The following is a 16,468-nucleotide window of genomic DNA, read 5'->3' as shown; positions in this document are numbered from 1 at the left end:
TTTCCAGAAGACATTAGCAGGGTCTCTCACCAAGACTGGAGAGGCAGCTCAAATGCCCCAGAGCAAGAGGCAAGGCCTCTCCAGAGAGTAGGAAAAAATTCCCAGGTTTCTCAATAAAATGAGACTATCAAATACTTCAGCAGAGTCTGGTACAGATATCCACACTGTTGAACAAATTCCTAAAAATGTAGAAAGGAGCATGGGTAGTGAGGCAACAAAATTGTTGAGGATTGTAAGAAAAAGAGACAACTATGAAGAACTGCAGAAAGAGAAGAGACTAACCGGCTGAAGGAAATGGCAAGATGAAATTCACAGATTCTTAATGAAACAGAGATCAAAGAGGAGTTCCCAATCTCTTTCATTACATGAACTTGGAGAGGCATTCAGTCAAAGTTAAGTGTTGACAAAACTCTGAGCAGGCTGAAGAAAACACCTTTCTGCGTGATATTTAAACAGGCTTCAGCGTTCGCCGCAATGGGAAGTTATCAAGGACATGAACTTAGCAAGAGTCAAATATGAACCGAATATTCATGTACCTAAATCATCCTTCATGATGGTAACTTTGGACTGGACACTAAAATTCACACTTCTGAGGTTAAGTCTATCCTTAGAGGCTAACTCTAATGAGGGAGGCAAGTCATCCATTGACTGTGTATGCAGGATTCTCACACCTTCCCTTCTCATCAGGCAGGACACAGGGGTACATAGCCCCTCAGATCAAGCCACAAGCTCTACAATGGGAATAGGTTAGTATCTCTTTCTATTTTTGCATCAATTGTAGTTTCAAAACTGATTTATTATGTGCTTCTTCCTCTTTTTAATAAAAATTAGTAAGGATGTTTACAATATCTTTGTGTCCTTTCTATACTTTGGGGAAACTAAGAGGGGGAGAGGTGTGGAGGATCCAGATGTATTGTCTGTGACTGTTTGCCTTGGCCAGGAGCTTGATTTATTTGCCATGTCACTGTACCCTTGGTAATAATCATAATAACCAACCTAGGAGGAAGTGCCCAGCCATATCAAAAAGGAAAACACAGAAAAAAGAGGTCAATCTGATAAAGCATGGAGAGATTATCCAGAGCCTACAAAGCAAGTAGGGTTATGGTACTCATAGCAAGGATTGTAATGGTAACACAAAACAGCACCAAATGAATCAATCCAATTAACAAAGATCACATTAAAACAAAACCTAAAAAGGACAACATAATTAGTCTATCAAGTCTGTCATGTATAAGCACAAGCCTGGTTTATGATTCCTCGGCAACTGATAATCTTCCTCCCCCCCAAGAATATTTCACCAGGCTAAGCATAGTGAGAAACATTTTAAAACAAGACTAACAGGTTACATTTACCCACAAACCATTTATTTTCATAAAACTGAAGCCAATCTAAACCCATACACCATAGAAATGTTTCCAAGTTAGAAATTAAAACAAAATCAATCTCTCCAGAAAGCCATGCATGAGAAATATTTTGTCCCAGCAACACGGTATCATTCTGTGAGATTAATGCAAAAAGGAGTTACTTAATATTAATTAATTTTAAAAAATTAATCCCACTAATATATTTGCATGTGTAAACAATGAGAAAACAGAATACAGTACACCTAAGTGATGAAAAAGGTTTTCATATTTTAAGGTATTTCAACAACCAATATCACTAGTAACATAATTCATAATTAATTTTTTTTTTCCACACACACACAAAACACAGCTACTAACTTAGTTGTGTGACCTGTTGACCCAAAGCTGTTGTATTTCATTATCCACAAATTTGAGACAGTTTGATTCTGTGGCAGTAGACACCTGCACCACCCACACCACCACCAGCCAGTCCCAGGGGCAGGGCTTGGAGAGTGAGAAAACAGATGTGGGAGGTGAAAGGGGAAGGACTTGGGTAACACAGGACACAGCAAAATCAGGGAGGTGAGTTCCAAGGGAAGACTATGGAAAGACACTTCTGGAGTAATAAACTTCAGTCCTGGTCCTTATTCCCCACCCTTTCCCAAGTTATCATACTCATTAACTTAACAAAGGTGGCAGGAAGCTTCAGTAACATCTGTGAAGTGCCTTAAAATTATGTCACGTTATTAAATGTGCATTGTACATGCCAAAAGGGCTAAAACCCTGCAGCTCTGGCTTGCCTAAATGGTTCAGCTAAAGCCAATGGAAATAATAATCTGGGTGAGTAGGAAAAAAAAAAAACCAACTCTTAAAGAATAACACTAATCAAACCCAAGGCCATTTATTTTGAGAACAATTCTTATTTTTTACACTTTATGACAACTATTGCATGAAGCTGCCCTCACTTGCTTACCCTCAAGGGGTTATACCCTTTCTTGTGACAGTGGTTCTTGCTATTTGCATCAGCCATTTTAGTTCCAAACTCTTGTTCTCATCAAAGTTAAAAGATGCTCTACTGGGGCCTCCCAGGGAAGCATCCCTAGCCTGGCTGTCGTTGTCGACAATTAATGTAATCAATCTTATTTCCATCACTGAAGTGAGGAATAGGATAATCTTGTCTGCACATAGTTCCCAAAATAAGCATTTATACATGAACATACAAGCAACATAAATGTTTTAAAGCAACATACAGAGGACTTGAGAGGGTACTGGACTTTATGACCTGAGTGCACAATTTAAGTGGATGGACAAAGGGGTGGGGAGGAGACATGAAAGAGTTGAAGAGTTGTAAGGATGAAACTTTAAGAATTTTTTTTATATGTAAATTAACATGAAAGCAAGACCCAAAAGATTTATTTTTTGGACAGAAACCTGTCCTGTGTGTGTTTTAAGCCAGGCTTGTATTTGCCTTAGTCCATCCTGCTCCAGAAAGAGGTATTTCCCTCCCTCCCTTTGTGCTGCTTGCTCTCACCACCTCTATCCTGGAGTTCTGGCCCTGTGGAACTAATCCAGCTCAAAGCATCCGCCCACGTACTTTCTTGGTTTACTCTTCAACCAGTTCAGCTGCCCAACTTGGCTCCCTCCACTGATACTGCTGGCCCAAGGTGGTGCAGGTGAGGAAGGAGCTAAACCATAAATAAACAACAAAGAGGCAGAAAAGGAGAAGGACTGGACTACAGTAACAAGAGAACTGAGTTACTAGCAAAAGAGATCACTTCCCACGCAAAAAAAAAAATAATAATTTTTTAAAAATCCAGCTGTGGATATTGTGAGGTAGTACACTCAAAGAGAAAACATAAATATCCCTAAACAGTAAAATTATGAATTTTCACCACTGTTCTCAATGGCTGGCCTTGAAAGCAGTGTGTTAGCTTGCAAAAGTACATATTGTCCCAAAAAGAGCAGTATACAAAACATGTTGAGACTCCCATGTGCACGCATTCCTAGTTCCCACCTGTTTATAAGCTAAACAGGATAACTCCACCTGGATTTATACTACAGTAGAAGGACCAAAAAAAGCCTACAAGAGTAACAAAAAAGTAGGTTGGTGATAAACCTCTCTCTGGATTTGTATGTCAGTATTTGCAAGGCTGACTTTCCAAAGAATTAGTCTCAGCACATAACCCCCATCCGACATTAGTGTTGCTTATTAGAGACCCAAGTGATAGATGCTGCTGCTTGCATCCCTTTTCCTACCCCTGTTGCCTGGTGGCACTGCTCAGGCCCTTTCAGTCATCTTTATTTCTGCACCTGTAAAACAGGTGTAACTGAGCCTATTTGTTGCCCCTCCTTGCTTTTCCTTGCCCTTCTTTGATCTTCCTTGACCTTCTTTGGTCTTCCTTGACCTTCTTTTACCCTCCTTTCCCCTCCTTGCCTCTCCTTGTCCTTGCATTCCCCTCCTTTCCCCTCTGTCCCTTCCTTTCCCTTCCTTTCCCTTCTTTTACCCTCTTTGCCCTTCTCTTCCCCTCCTTGCCCTTCCTTACCCCTCCTTGCCCTTCCTTTCTCTTAGACATTATGAGGAAATTTTTCACCATAAGGGTGATGGGGCACTGGAACAGGTTGCTGAGGGAAGATGCGGAGGCCCCATCCCTGGAAGTGTTCAAGGTCAGGTTGGATGTCCATGCAGGAGGGTTGGATCTATATGATCTTTGAGGTCCCTTCCAACTCAAGCCATTTTATTATTCTATTATTTTGGTACATTGTAAAGAACAGTCTAACGTTAATCGCATACTTAAATGTGAAATATTATCTACATCATATAAATCAGCTCAACATTTCTATAATTTAAAAAACTGGTTTACAGGTATCTTCTGTTCTGGGATAGTAGATTAATCTCTCCTTCTCCTTAGTTTGGTTTTGTTTCGTTGGCTGATTTTTGTTTGGTTGGGTTTTTTTATTTTGAATTTGCCAAACTAGAAAGTTCAAGTACAGCATCACAGATTATGTTAAAGTATTTCACAATCAGACCTGGTATTGAAATTTGGACTAAAATCTTAATGAAAAGCACAGTGATTTCCAGAACCCTACACAGATGCACACATTCCTAGTCACAGGTTGGGGGCATGAATGAGTTCTGATATTTTAAAAAATAAAATCCTGAAGTTGCTGAAAGTTATAGATGGAAAAACCCAATAAGATCATCTGAACCACTACCTCGCTGCCACCCAAAGGTCTCAGGTTTGCTCTCCGGCACCGTCCAGACTCTGTATCTTGAGTTCAATCTCAAATTGTTTTGATTGTAATAAAGGCCTTGCTGAAATAAAATAAAGTTAATTGCCTGTTTTTCTGTGTGACTAAGAAGGCTTTAGGCTCTGCAAAATGAAGATGCAAAAAAAAAGAAAAGCCACTGTATTAAGTATTTTTCACTGTCGAGGGTACATTGCCCTTTGTCTTTATCTTTGTTTATTGTTTCATTTTCACAGTTCACACACACTAATCATACAATGAATATACTAGATTGAAATGGGTTTTTTTTAGTCATTTTTGCTGCCGTTTTTTTTTAGAGTTTCATGAAAAATGCCTGTTGGATTCAAGAAGGCTTTATTCTCACATTTATAAAAGAATTTAATAATTACAAACATGCTCTTTGCTCTGGCACATTGAAAAAAGAAAAAAGCAGAAATAGATTCAGACTTGAAGGCTTCCTGCAAACATAGCACAGAATTAAGCTCTGTGAATCTAATATCAACATAATTACACAGATAATTATAATACAGCACTACAACATATGATCAGTTACATCTTTTTTTCACTATTGCAATATTTAACCATGATTTTCTCCATGCTTTATAACTCCACAGCAGAAAAAACAACAACAAACAAACAACACAAAAAAACAATTAAGAGTGTTTAATCTTTGAAATCTTGTTTTAGTCTTATATACATTAAATAATGTTTTCATTTTCCATTTACAAAGAAGCTATGATTGCTGACAGCATTACAACTTTTTTGAAGCTGAAAATATGTGGGTATCCAAACACCTGTAATTTGCAAGCCAGTAGACGCATGTTGGTTTGTGGAAATGTTGGCAGAAGCAGAGGAAAATGGCTTGGAACACCTTGAGCACAAGTAATTCATTTCCATCCAAAGAAAGTAATGCCACATATTTTGTATCAGAAGTAGTGTGGCTGGCAGGAGAAGGGAGGTGATCATGGCCCTGTACTCAGCACTGGTGAGGCCATATATCAAGTACTGTGTTTAGTTTTGTGTCCCTCACTACAAGAAAGACATTGAGGTGCTGGAGGATGTCCAGTGAAGGAGAACAAAGCCAGTGAAGGGTCTGGAGAACAAGTCTTACGAGGATCCACTATGGTTGTTTAGCTTGGAGTAAAAGAGGCTGAGGGGAGACCTCATCACTCTCTACAACTGCCTGAAAGGAGGATATAGCCAGTTAGGGGGGTATTGGTCTCTTCTCCCAAGGAACAAGTAAAAGAACAAGAGAAAACAGCCTCAAATTGTGCCAGAGAAGGTTTAGATTGGATATTAGAAAAAATGTATTTACTGATAGGGTTGTCAAGCATTGGAACAGGCTGCCTGTTCCATTACCTGGAGGTATTTAACACGTGTAGATGTGGTGCTTAGGGACATGGTTTAATGATGGACTTGGCAATGCCAGGTGAACACATGGACTTGATAGTCTTAAAGGCCTTTTCCAACCAAAATGATTCTGTGATTCTATCCTTTTGGTACTCTCTGCTCTTGGTTTGTGTTTGGGTTTTTTTCCCAGCCTGGGGAAGGACATTTTGCAGCAGCCAATTTAGGCCATTTCTTTACAAGATATTGGCCTCGTTCCTCGCTGCTTCTTCCACTGCTAAGGAGAACAAGGCATTTTTACGAAACAGAAGCAAAGTCCTCCGAAAAACTGTAATAATCCCCAGCACCACTGGGTGGTACTGGCTGTCTTCGAGAGAAGAGCCGAGCTGAGCCGAGGCGCAGCCCGCCACGTCGGGCAGCACTTCCCACCGCCTGCAAACCACACGGGTTTCACGGAATCCGCAATTTACTGCGATTACAGCTCGTTTAAAGGGCTGCGGATATCCTGCAGATGCTCTCTTGCCGCCCGCGTTAAGCTCTCGTTCCTCTCGGGAGGGCAGAGCGTGGCCGGGCACACTTCGCTAGATGTAAGTGCCACCTGGAATCCCATGAATGAAGAGGTTCTTGTCTGGTAGGCCCAGTATGTAGACACATGGTTTTATTCACATTTTTGCAACCTTAGCATTATATAATTGCAAATTCACATCTATAACTGGCACTGCTCTTATATCCCAAAGAAACTCTTTCTCAGGACGTACATTTCTTCTGAAGCCGAAGAGCAATATTTCCAGTTACTTTATCCACTGCTGAGTTTGGACAGCCAGCTCACCAGCACTTGTAAGCAGATGGTGTCGATGTTATGTTCACAAGCAGAAATACTGATTTAGCTGTGCTTGGACCCAGTAGGGTCAATAGGGATGCACAGGTATCTTTCAGCTTGCAGAAGTCTTATTTCTAGTGATATGCAAGCTGGAAAAAACCCAACAGCTTCCATCTCAAACTCAGCTAGAGCTTGAGACCTGAAGTTAAAAAGCACTTTTCTACTTGTAAACTCAAGAGATAGTCACAGATTTACAGGAGACAGCTGAACATAAAAGTAATGTATATCCCTTCAAGCCCTCTAAAACAGGACAATGAGTTTTATTACAGCTTATAAAGATGTGCTGAGTGTTGTCAGTTCTTATCAAAGTAAGTGACTTTAAAATCTTGACAGACTGAGGATATTTGTCTCAAAATCACATCTAATTCTTTCACGCTGCTGGAGCAGTGTGTGAGTGATTTCTTTAAGTATAAGCTTTAGCACACTGTGGTCAAAGTGCAGGGTGTTTTTTTCTGCCAGAAGCAACATGCTGTGGGAAAAAAAAGTGAACTGTATAAGGAGTGGTTTGTTTAGCAGCAGGGAGGTGCTGGATTAGCAGTCAGTGAACTGTTGTAATGATCATCACAGCAGCTCTTTGGCCTCACTACCTTGATCCATTAACTGCACAGAGGTTTCAGCATCCTCTCTAGCATAGGTCAGTTAGCTGATGCTTAAAGGACCATCTAATCATGCTGTGCAGGCTCATGCTTCTGGGCTGAATTTCAGCATTACAGCCAAAGATAACCTGTTCAGTCTTTGTAAGTTGACACCCTTTTGCTCTATACTGATGAATGGATTTGTCTGACTGTAAACCAAGCCAGAAGCAGCACAGAAACCCTGTGACCATCTCACCAATTTTGGGTTCCCTTTAATCTGTAGAGACTGAGCCTGTGAGCTGCACTTAAAGAAAGCTGACAATCTGAAAGCTAAGTTGCCTGCAATTCAAGCTCAGTCCAAATACTTTTTTTTTCAGTTCTTTCCCCAAAAGCACCCAGGGTCAGCAGCAGGACCTTCCCTCCCGAGCTGCTATTAGAGCTGGAGTTGGTAGAGTTCCAGCACATGTACTTAAAACACATTTATGTGATTTGGCTTCTGTGCAATTCCCCTCCCCTCTTACACATGCACTCTCTGCAAAATGGGCTGTAATTAATGCTACTCAGTGCACTGTGGATATCTTTCTTTAATTAGCATTGTTAAAGTACATGGCAAAAAGCAATTCCTCCACTCCTTTCATGTTCATGAAGGGTCCCACAGACAGCAGAACCAGCATCGTCCTGGGAAGCAAACTTTTATGACATGAGACAGGAATTATACATTCCTTAACACACCACAAGACAGTCTCTACAGACCTTGTGTACGACTGGATACAGAAGCAAGAGTCTGCAGTGTGTTAAATTGCAGCTCCTCTTAGAGCAAGACCTAGTACACTGTTGATTTCTTTCAGCCCTGTTGCTGGATCACTACTGTCTTGAAAAAGGATTACTTTTTGCTCTATTTCTTTTATGATTAAATTTTTTTCCAAATAATAAGTTTGGACAATGTGCAGAGGAGTCATTGTTAGCATAACAGTGAGAGATGTGTGATTCAAAACGAGTAGGAAGAAACTTTGGGTCACATTTGAAGATTCCGTGATCTTAGAACAGTATCTCACTAACACATCTCACTTTCCAGGAATGCAGATTTCAGTCCTGCATCAATGTTACCAGCTTGCATGGTACCTAAATAAAATAACCTTCCTGCAAGCATTTACCTATTGAAGCTGGATGGTTTATTACCCTTATTTCCTCTACAGCAAACTGATCTTCTCTAAGAGCTATATATCTTTCTCTGGTTTAAAAGCACTGGTTCTGCTCCAGCACATAGAGTCATTTTATTCTGCAACACAATTGTACAGTGCAAGGAAATGAGGGGGGGTGTTTCTCCATCTGGCAGATGATCTTCAGAAGTGGAAAAGAAGATGTGCAGGCTTATGCTATTAAACTTTTTGAATTCAAATGGAATCCAGCTGTTTGGGATCCACAACATTCTTGCAGTTTAACTGCTCACAGTATGTATACTTTCAATCCCTTTATTTTTGTTTTCTTTAATTGCTGGGGCCTGAGATCATAAACGCCTCAGTCTTTCAAACATGAAGTGCAGCTCTTGGTAATTTGTTCTAATCAACTGCAGTAAGAAATGCCTGGTCCATAACCTTGAATGCTTTTTCTCTCCCCTGACAACAGAATAGACTTCTTACAAAAAATAAACATCTGGTTTGAATTGAACATCACATTACAGTTACTTTAAGTGCCAACTATTAAATTACCTCAAATGTTTTATGTTTGAACATGATTTTTCAAGACAGCTAAATTTTTTAACTGTAGCACAAATGCACATGTAAAATTTCTTTAGAAGGTTACTTCCCTGGAACACACTCTTTTTTAATCATGTGTAGCTTGGTCACTCTTTTTACTTTCCATTAACAGAAATTGTTACTCACAAAGGTTTTTATATACCCAAATATGCCTCATCAGATGCTAAGAGGAAGAAAAGCTCTATCTAGAATTCAGGGACTTAATTTTGAACTCTACAACACATGGAGGGATTGTCAAGACTGTCCACAACCCATTGAATCAAGGCAGAAAATCACACAGACCAAGATTACAGCCTGCATTTTGATCAGTAAGCTAAATATTAAAATTCATATCTAAGACTTCTTTCAACTGAACAACCAAGCTCTTTTCCCTGTCTAGCACTATTTTCTGGTGATGAGCCTTACAGTCTGATTTGCATGACAGAATTTCAAATTTACAGCTTTACATAAGTGTTGTTATTTTCCTTAAACTATCCAGATCCTGATCCACCTCATTTTTGCAAGGGACCTTTTTCTCTTTATTTATTTTTAAGTATGTTTCCACCCGTCTCTGTCACAAGGAATTTTTTAGGATAGAAAACAGTACAATTTGAACTATTGAAAGCAAATTCAAATGAACACCAAATCCACAGCTTTGCTAATGTGTGCAATTTCTGTATGACTGGAATTGACAGGGTTGCTACAGCTTCTTTATGGTGCTGCAGAGAAAAATAAATTAATATTTTATTCACTGTGAGGGAGCTCTAAAAGGCACAAGAGAAGCGTAAATAAAAAACATATTTGTATTCCCTTCAGTATTTCTGCAAAACCTTCCTCCAAAGCAAAACAGAGTCACTGCATGTGCAGACCAATACTATAATTGTTTACTTCTTCCCAGACACTGATCAAAGTGAAACTACAAGGAAAATTGATTAATAAATAAATAAATAAATGGATTAAAAGTACAAATTACTGCAGCTGGGCAAATTGCTGGTGACTTCTAAATTGGACATGAGCCAGTGTCCGTAGTTGTCTATGTATGTATTTTCACCAAATGTGATTGCAATTGTTGTGATTATGTGATTACTCCAAGGAGGAAATAGTAATTACAAAGGTGGAGCCACCTAATCAGAAGTTTCCATGTTATTTAGATGGCTATTTTTAATACTGACTGCCATTTTAGCTGTAATCTTTGAATACTAAAACACAGATCAACCCTCAAATTTACCGAGAAACAAGATGAAAGCTTGATCTCAACAGAAATCTACTTGTTTCAGGTGCTGCATGGGAAAAACTGTTTATGGATGCCAGATAGACAGAAAGAATTACTTAATTTACCACATGTTGTTTACTGAAAGTTATCTGAAAAGGCTTAAGAGTCACAAAGCTGAGACTATGAAGAGGACATTTTCATTCCAGGAAAAAAAACAAATGCCAATAAACCAGCCCTACCATTGTTAGATGCTCAAAGAGTCTAGGCAGTTGACGTATTTGATTTTCACCTAATGAACTTCAGCAGCACAGGAACTTCAGTGTATGTGATTAATGCAAAAAACCTACATATCTTCAACTAGCAGTTCAGCTTGCACCTTGGGTAAAAATAGCTTCAGTTACCTCTAAAATAACCCACATAAGTATCGCTGAAAGTTAGGACACAGAATTACAGGATCACAAGTGAAGAGGTGAGCTTGGAAGAGACCTCAGAGGACATTTGGCCCAACCCCTTGCTCAAGCCAGGCCCTTTAGAGCCAGTTGTCCAGGACCATGCCTAGACAGTTTCTGATCATGTCTAGATGGTTCTTGGACTCAACTCTTCACTAATTCTACTCTTCAACTTCTTTAGTTTGACAAAGTCATTTTGATCTGTTATTTATTAGAAAAACTTTGCTGATACAAAACATGGTGAAAACTATCTGGTTTCTTTCAAATTATTTAAAGAAGCCAGATAGATTTCACCATGTTTTGTAACAGCGAAGCTGATGTTATGTTCTGGAGGAAAACTGGATCAGAAAGTAACATGAAAATTACTGCCACAGAAATAAAACAAGTGTGAAGTGGGGAGGTAAGTGCTGAAGGTAGTGCCTCTTCCTATCAGAAGGGCCATAGGGCTTTCAGCCTGAGCTGAGAGCTGAAGAAGTGCTCCAGGATCAGATGTGGTAACTAGTATGTGGGTATTCAAACAGACAATACTGTTTGCACTTACATGCCCTAAGAAGAAGAAAAAAGCATTCTCAAATACCTATTCAACTGTCTAAGCCAGTTTTAAAATGGTATTAATTACTTCCCTTTCACTTTTCCTCAAAAATTCATCTGCCTGGTTAATATTAACAGAAAATAACCAGAAAAACAGAAAATAATCAGAAGAACAGAAAACTTTAAGCTCCTAGTTTTCAGCTCAGATGAGTTCCTGTAAACTGAAAGCTGTGCTGAAGTAGCCCCAGGTTTCAAGGAAGCTTCTCTACTGCAGCTTCCTCAAGACACTTCCTCTCAACATAACCCATGAGGATAGGCAGGCCTTAAGGATCTGAGGCATGTTAACATGTTAAAATGTTTTCCTGCTGAAATAATTTGTGGAAATGTGTTCCAGTTGAAGTCACAACATAATTATGGAATAGCATTCAATATCTGAGCAGGATGATTTTGTGACTTTGCCACACAGGAGGCTACACTCCGTCTTTAAATCAAGTATCTGCTGAACTGGATATGCCTCGAGCAACAGGGAGGTTGAAATCTAATACAGCAGCTTTTTTTCTGTGTCTGTGAAAGTGGTTGGAGACTGCAGATTACTAATTTCAGAATAAATATACTTCCAAATTTCATTAAGGAGACATATAAACTCATTCACTAAGTCAAACAAGTATCTTTGGACAAGGGAGAGAAATAAGTACACTTCTGTATTGTGAAAGGGGATCCAAGTAAAACAGGGAGAAAAAGGTCAAAGGAAACTACCTTCTCTAGAAATGCTCCATGATTTTCAGGAAGAACAATGTACAGTGAGAAAAGGCCTGCAGGCATGGATGTTGCAGACTGCAAGGGCAACTCAGGCAGGAAATACATGTGCCTAGGTTTTTGTGTCATCGAGCTTTATATATACATTCTCAAATTAATGGCTAGGTCCTTTGTAAGCTCAATAAATCAGCTCAGTAACTCTGTGTGACAACATCAAGATTCTGAGGAGTGAAACTGCACATGCCTAAGGATGAACGCGTGAGGAAGCATGCTTGAACAACAACTTTTTAAGAAGCTTAGACGAGTTGATTTGTAAGACTCACTTTTTTATGAAGGAATAAGACAGAAGTTGTGCTCAGGAAATGGGTCAAAGTTGCCATGAGAAAATCTGTCATCAGAGATGCTAGGAATCTTGAAAATATAATCAGTCTGTTTGATTTAGGTTTTTTCTGCAATACCACATGAAAGGTTAATGAACACCCAGCCAGAAAGAACATGGTGAGGGCTCCAGGAAATATGTGGGAACAATGTCAGTAACAGGGGTTAGAGAACAAGTAGAAAGAAAATACAGAAAAATCAGTGAAAGTAAAAAAGTTAGGGAGAGAAAGAGAAGGAAAAAACTAAAAAGGATACAAAGACAAAAATAGCATCAGGGTTGTATTTTTAGAAATGTCTGTGTTTGTGCTCCTTCTTCCCCCTTCTCGCTATTCCCAGTTCCAAGACTTCCAAAAATTCAGCTACTATTTTGGACATCCAGAAGGGCTTTCTCTTTCAGTCAACTTCTCTGGCCTCACAGTCTGTAGGGGTTTCAGCTTGTACAGATCTCTGACTCACAGTGGAAGAGAAGAGTGCTTCAAGGCTATGTGTACAAAGGCAGAATGGAATAAAGTCTGCATAGAGTCCGCAGCTCGACTGTCTAAAAGGATGCTTACATAAACATGTAGTGTGTCTTTAGCTCTTCTCAGAGCTGAGCCCACCAGGTTCACCAGGGCTATGTTAAAACCATTTGAACTCTCAATCCAGGAAACTCCTTCTCAAGGCCAAATCTCTCCCAAGAGCTCTTCTACCAATCTGGGCAAGTCGGCTGCAATGGGAAATCGCTCCACATATCTGCGCTATCTGTGTGGGACCTCTAGTGAGAGCAGAGGAAGAAGATCCCATTTACTCCTAAAAAATGCCTACAGGACTTATGTACCTTTGTGTTGTGTGGCTGAAATGAAAACTGAGTTTAAATCCGTGTACTTGCCCACATATCTCCATCTGTCTTCTAAGTAGAAGAGCAACTCTGTGCAAAGTCCACCTACACTTGCTAAAAATCACCCTGCAACATCCAGCCAACACCACAACCATTACCTTGATGGAAGCTTACATATACACTTCATTCAGCAGTCCAAGTTTCCCCTGACTTTCAGCAGCTTTTAAAAAATTCACTTTTATTTCCAAGAAATGTGATATTTGCCATGATTTAAGAGCATCAACCCACAGCTGTAAGCCTCACTCCAGGTGCCTGGCAGAGTGAGTACTGCAACTTGGGTGGGGAGAAGGGGAGAAGCAGCAATGCTGTTCAGCAAAGCTGGAACCTTGGCTGTGATGCTTTTCCTTACAGCTGCCCCAGAGCCAGAAAGAGTCTGTGATCCTATTGAAAATGCTTTTAGACCTGCTTTCTGATACACAACAAGACTGCTGCTGGAGGTACCAGCCTACAGTGTGGATAAGCCATTTTTTTCAAGAAAAATTCTGTCACTGGTGACCTCTGGCTACTCAGTGTGCAGATAGGCAAGACAGATGTGGTGGGGGAGCATCGAAACACTCACATTCCTTTCTTCTAAAAAATCCCCTATCTCGTGGCTGTTAGACAGGGGTGTAAGAGTGGAACAATTTATCAGGCCAAAGCAATCCTATGAGTACTTCTGGCCTCAGATTTTCATAACCTGGTCAAAGGTTCTGCATGCTGCAACCTTTTTTTTCTCACCAAGCCCTCGTTTGGCCATCATCCTTGTCGTCACTGCAGTTTTGTCTCCAGGCACAGTCTCCCTCTCTGTTTGTTTTTTTTTCCCATCCCTGCCTGCTGGCCACACAACTGGTCTTGAAGTTACAGTTCGTCTTCTGGGCTTCTTGCCCACACATGGCTGCCATGGAAACCTCGGTGTCCTCATGCCTCCCCGCTCTTCTTGCAGCTGCTCCTCTCTGGAGAGCAGAGGGAGGCTGTTCTTTGCTTCTTGTCCAGTTAGAAGACTGCAGGGGTTAAGAACTTGTATGCAGAGAAGGACTCCGAGATCTGAGCATGAGCAACTACTGCAGATGGAAAGCAGCAGCAGAAAGGAGCAAGGCACACAGGGAAGGCTGCCACACTTAGAAAATCGTTTGTGATATTGAACAACCAGTTTGAGTAAACAAAACCAAACTATTCCTAGTGCACTAAAGATCTAAAATTGAACCTACTTAGATAGAGCTTTGGTACATAGACCTACTGCATAATAATCCAAATCATCATCACAGTTCAATATTGGAAATTCTCCTCCCTTCCCTGATGGCTCCTTTATCAGTTCACCTTTTAGAGCGGGATGTCATTTGATGATAGATCTGTCACTTGCTTAGTAGAGCTGACAGTTTCTATTATTCATGTGTTGTCACTGAGAAATGCAAATAAACAATCCACTGATCTTGCCAATGAGTGGCAAGGAACCCCACTGGACTGGGGAAGGACTTTTTACAAGGGTTTGTAGCGAGAGGACAAGGGGTAATGGATTAAAACTGGGAGAGGGGGGATTTAGGTTAGACATTAGGAAGAAATTCTTTAGTGTGAGGGTGGCGAAACATTGGAACAGGTTGAAGTGTTCAAAGGGGCTCTGAGCAACCTGGTCTAGTGGGAGGTGTCTCTGTCCGTGCAGGGGGGTTGGAACTAGATGATCTTTAAGGTCCCTTCCAACCCAGCCACTCCATAGTTCTATGAGTGGCAATATACACTACCAGTAGAGCTATTACCCAGCATGTGCTGGATGGGGAGCTGGAAGGAACAAGCACCACCAGAAAACAGGTCTATTATTTTAACAGCATTCTGGCTTGTGCTACCTTAACCTCACTGGGAAACTACAGTTTGTTTTCCTCTCCCAGCTTTGCTTAGCACACCAACAAGCGAGGGAGTCACAGATTTACACAAGCACCGAGAACCTTGAAATCCACACTGTTTTCAAAAAATATTCAAAGCCAGTGCATGTTAACATGCAACAAGAACACTGATAAAAAACTGCAGTCCACTGGGGATATTCTCTTCCTAAGAAACAGCTTTTAAAGAAAACCCTTTCTCACATAACTTTTTTCTGGTTGTTTATTTTTCTTCATCCTCTCTCATTTTATTGCTTCTTGAGACAGCCCTTGTCAAGAGAATCCAGCCAGACTTCAAGAGGTGCCAAATTACAGAGACCTCAAGTTTTTCACTGTAAGTTGTTCTTTTCACTGCTGGACTCTTCTAAAGCAAATGAGATTGAATTGATATGTTTTTACTGTATCTGCTCCTCTGCTCTGCTGTTTCCCATGGCCTAGCAGAGGAAATCTGATTGTCAAGTGTTTTCTCATTTTGTTTAATCTGATACAAAAGGTCACCTCAAGTGGCCCTTTGGTATTTGCTCTAGAGCTGAGTATAATAGGTGGCAGCCCCAAGAAGAATGCATGTTGCTAAACTTCAGAAATGTTTGGGTTTTTAGATACAGATGTTTCCCTTTGGTAGCTTCATTTTCCGTGTGATATTCCAAGAAGTGTAACGGATGTAGCTGAATCACAGATGAACATTTTCCAGAAATTAATTAGTTTCACACAATGTGTCACAAATTATGAAAATGTAACTTCACAGTTACATGAAAGAGATCACTAATTGATTTGTTTAATCAGACTCTTGTTTAAATAGAACACTAATTCTTCTTAATATCCACAGCTATTTTTTGCAGCAGAAGCAGGGAGACAGAAAACCTGGCTCACATTCAGGTTGGATGTAGATCCACTGGAATTAGCAAAAACTGGGCTGCCTTGGGATCGATTATGCTGCACCGGTTTGGCATCGTGTATTTACACTGAGAAGACAAATAATTTGCAACTGTAGTATATTTGCAAAGCTCTAATCCACCAGTTACTGAGCACACAAACAAAATCCCAAAACACAAATCCATTGTGGTTGTTAAAGTTTGGCTGTTTCATAAGCAATTGCCTATCTCAAGGCTCTAATCTTACAGATTAAGATGATTTTCTGCCACAGTGTAAGTGGAAAGGCTAGAAGTAAAAAGCTGTAAGTGAGAATGGCAGCAGTTTCCCAGGTAGTGTTGGGCTAATGGGAATGGTAGGTGATTTTAGCAGGTTCAGTAAAAACATATGATCAGACTGAAGTTCAGGAATGCCTCA

Source organism: Chaetura pelagica, unplaced genomic scaffold (genome assembly GCF_000747805.2).
Source record: "Chaetura pelagica isolate M959 unplaced genomic scaffold, ChaPel_1.0 scaffold10, whole genome shotgun sequence".
Classification (NCBI taxonomy): Eukaryota; Metazoa; Chordata; class Aves; order Apodiformes; family Apodidae; genus Chaetura; species Chaetura pelagica.
This window is presented reverse-complemented; position numbering follows the sequence as displayed.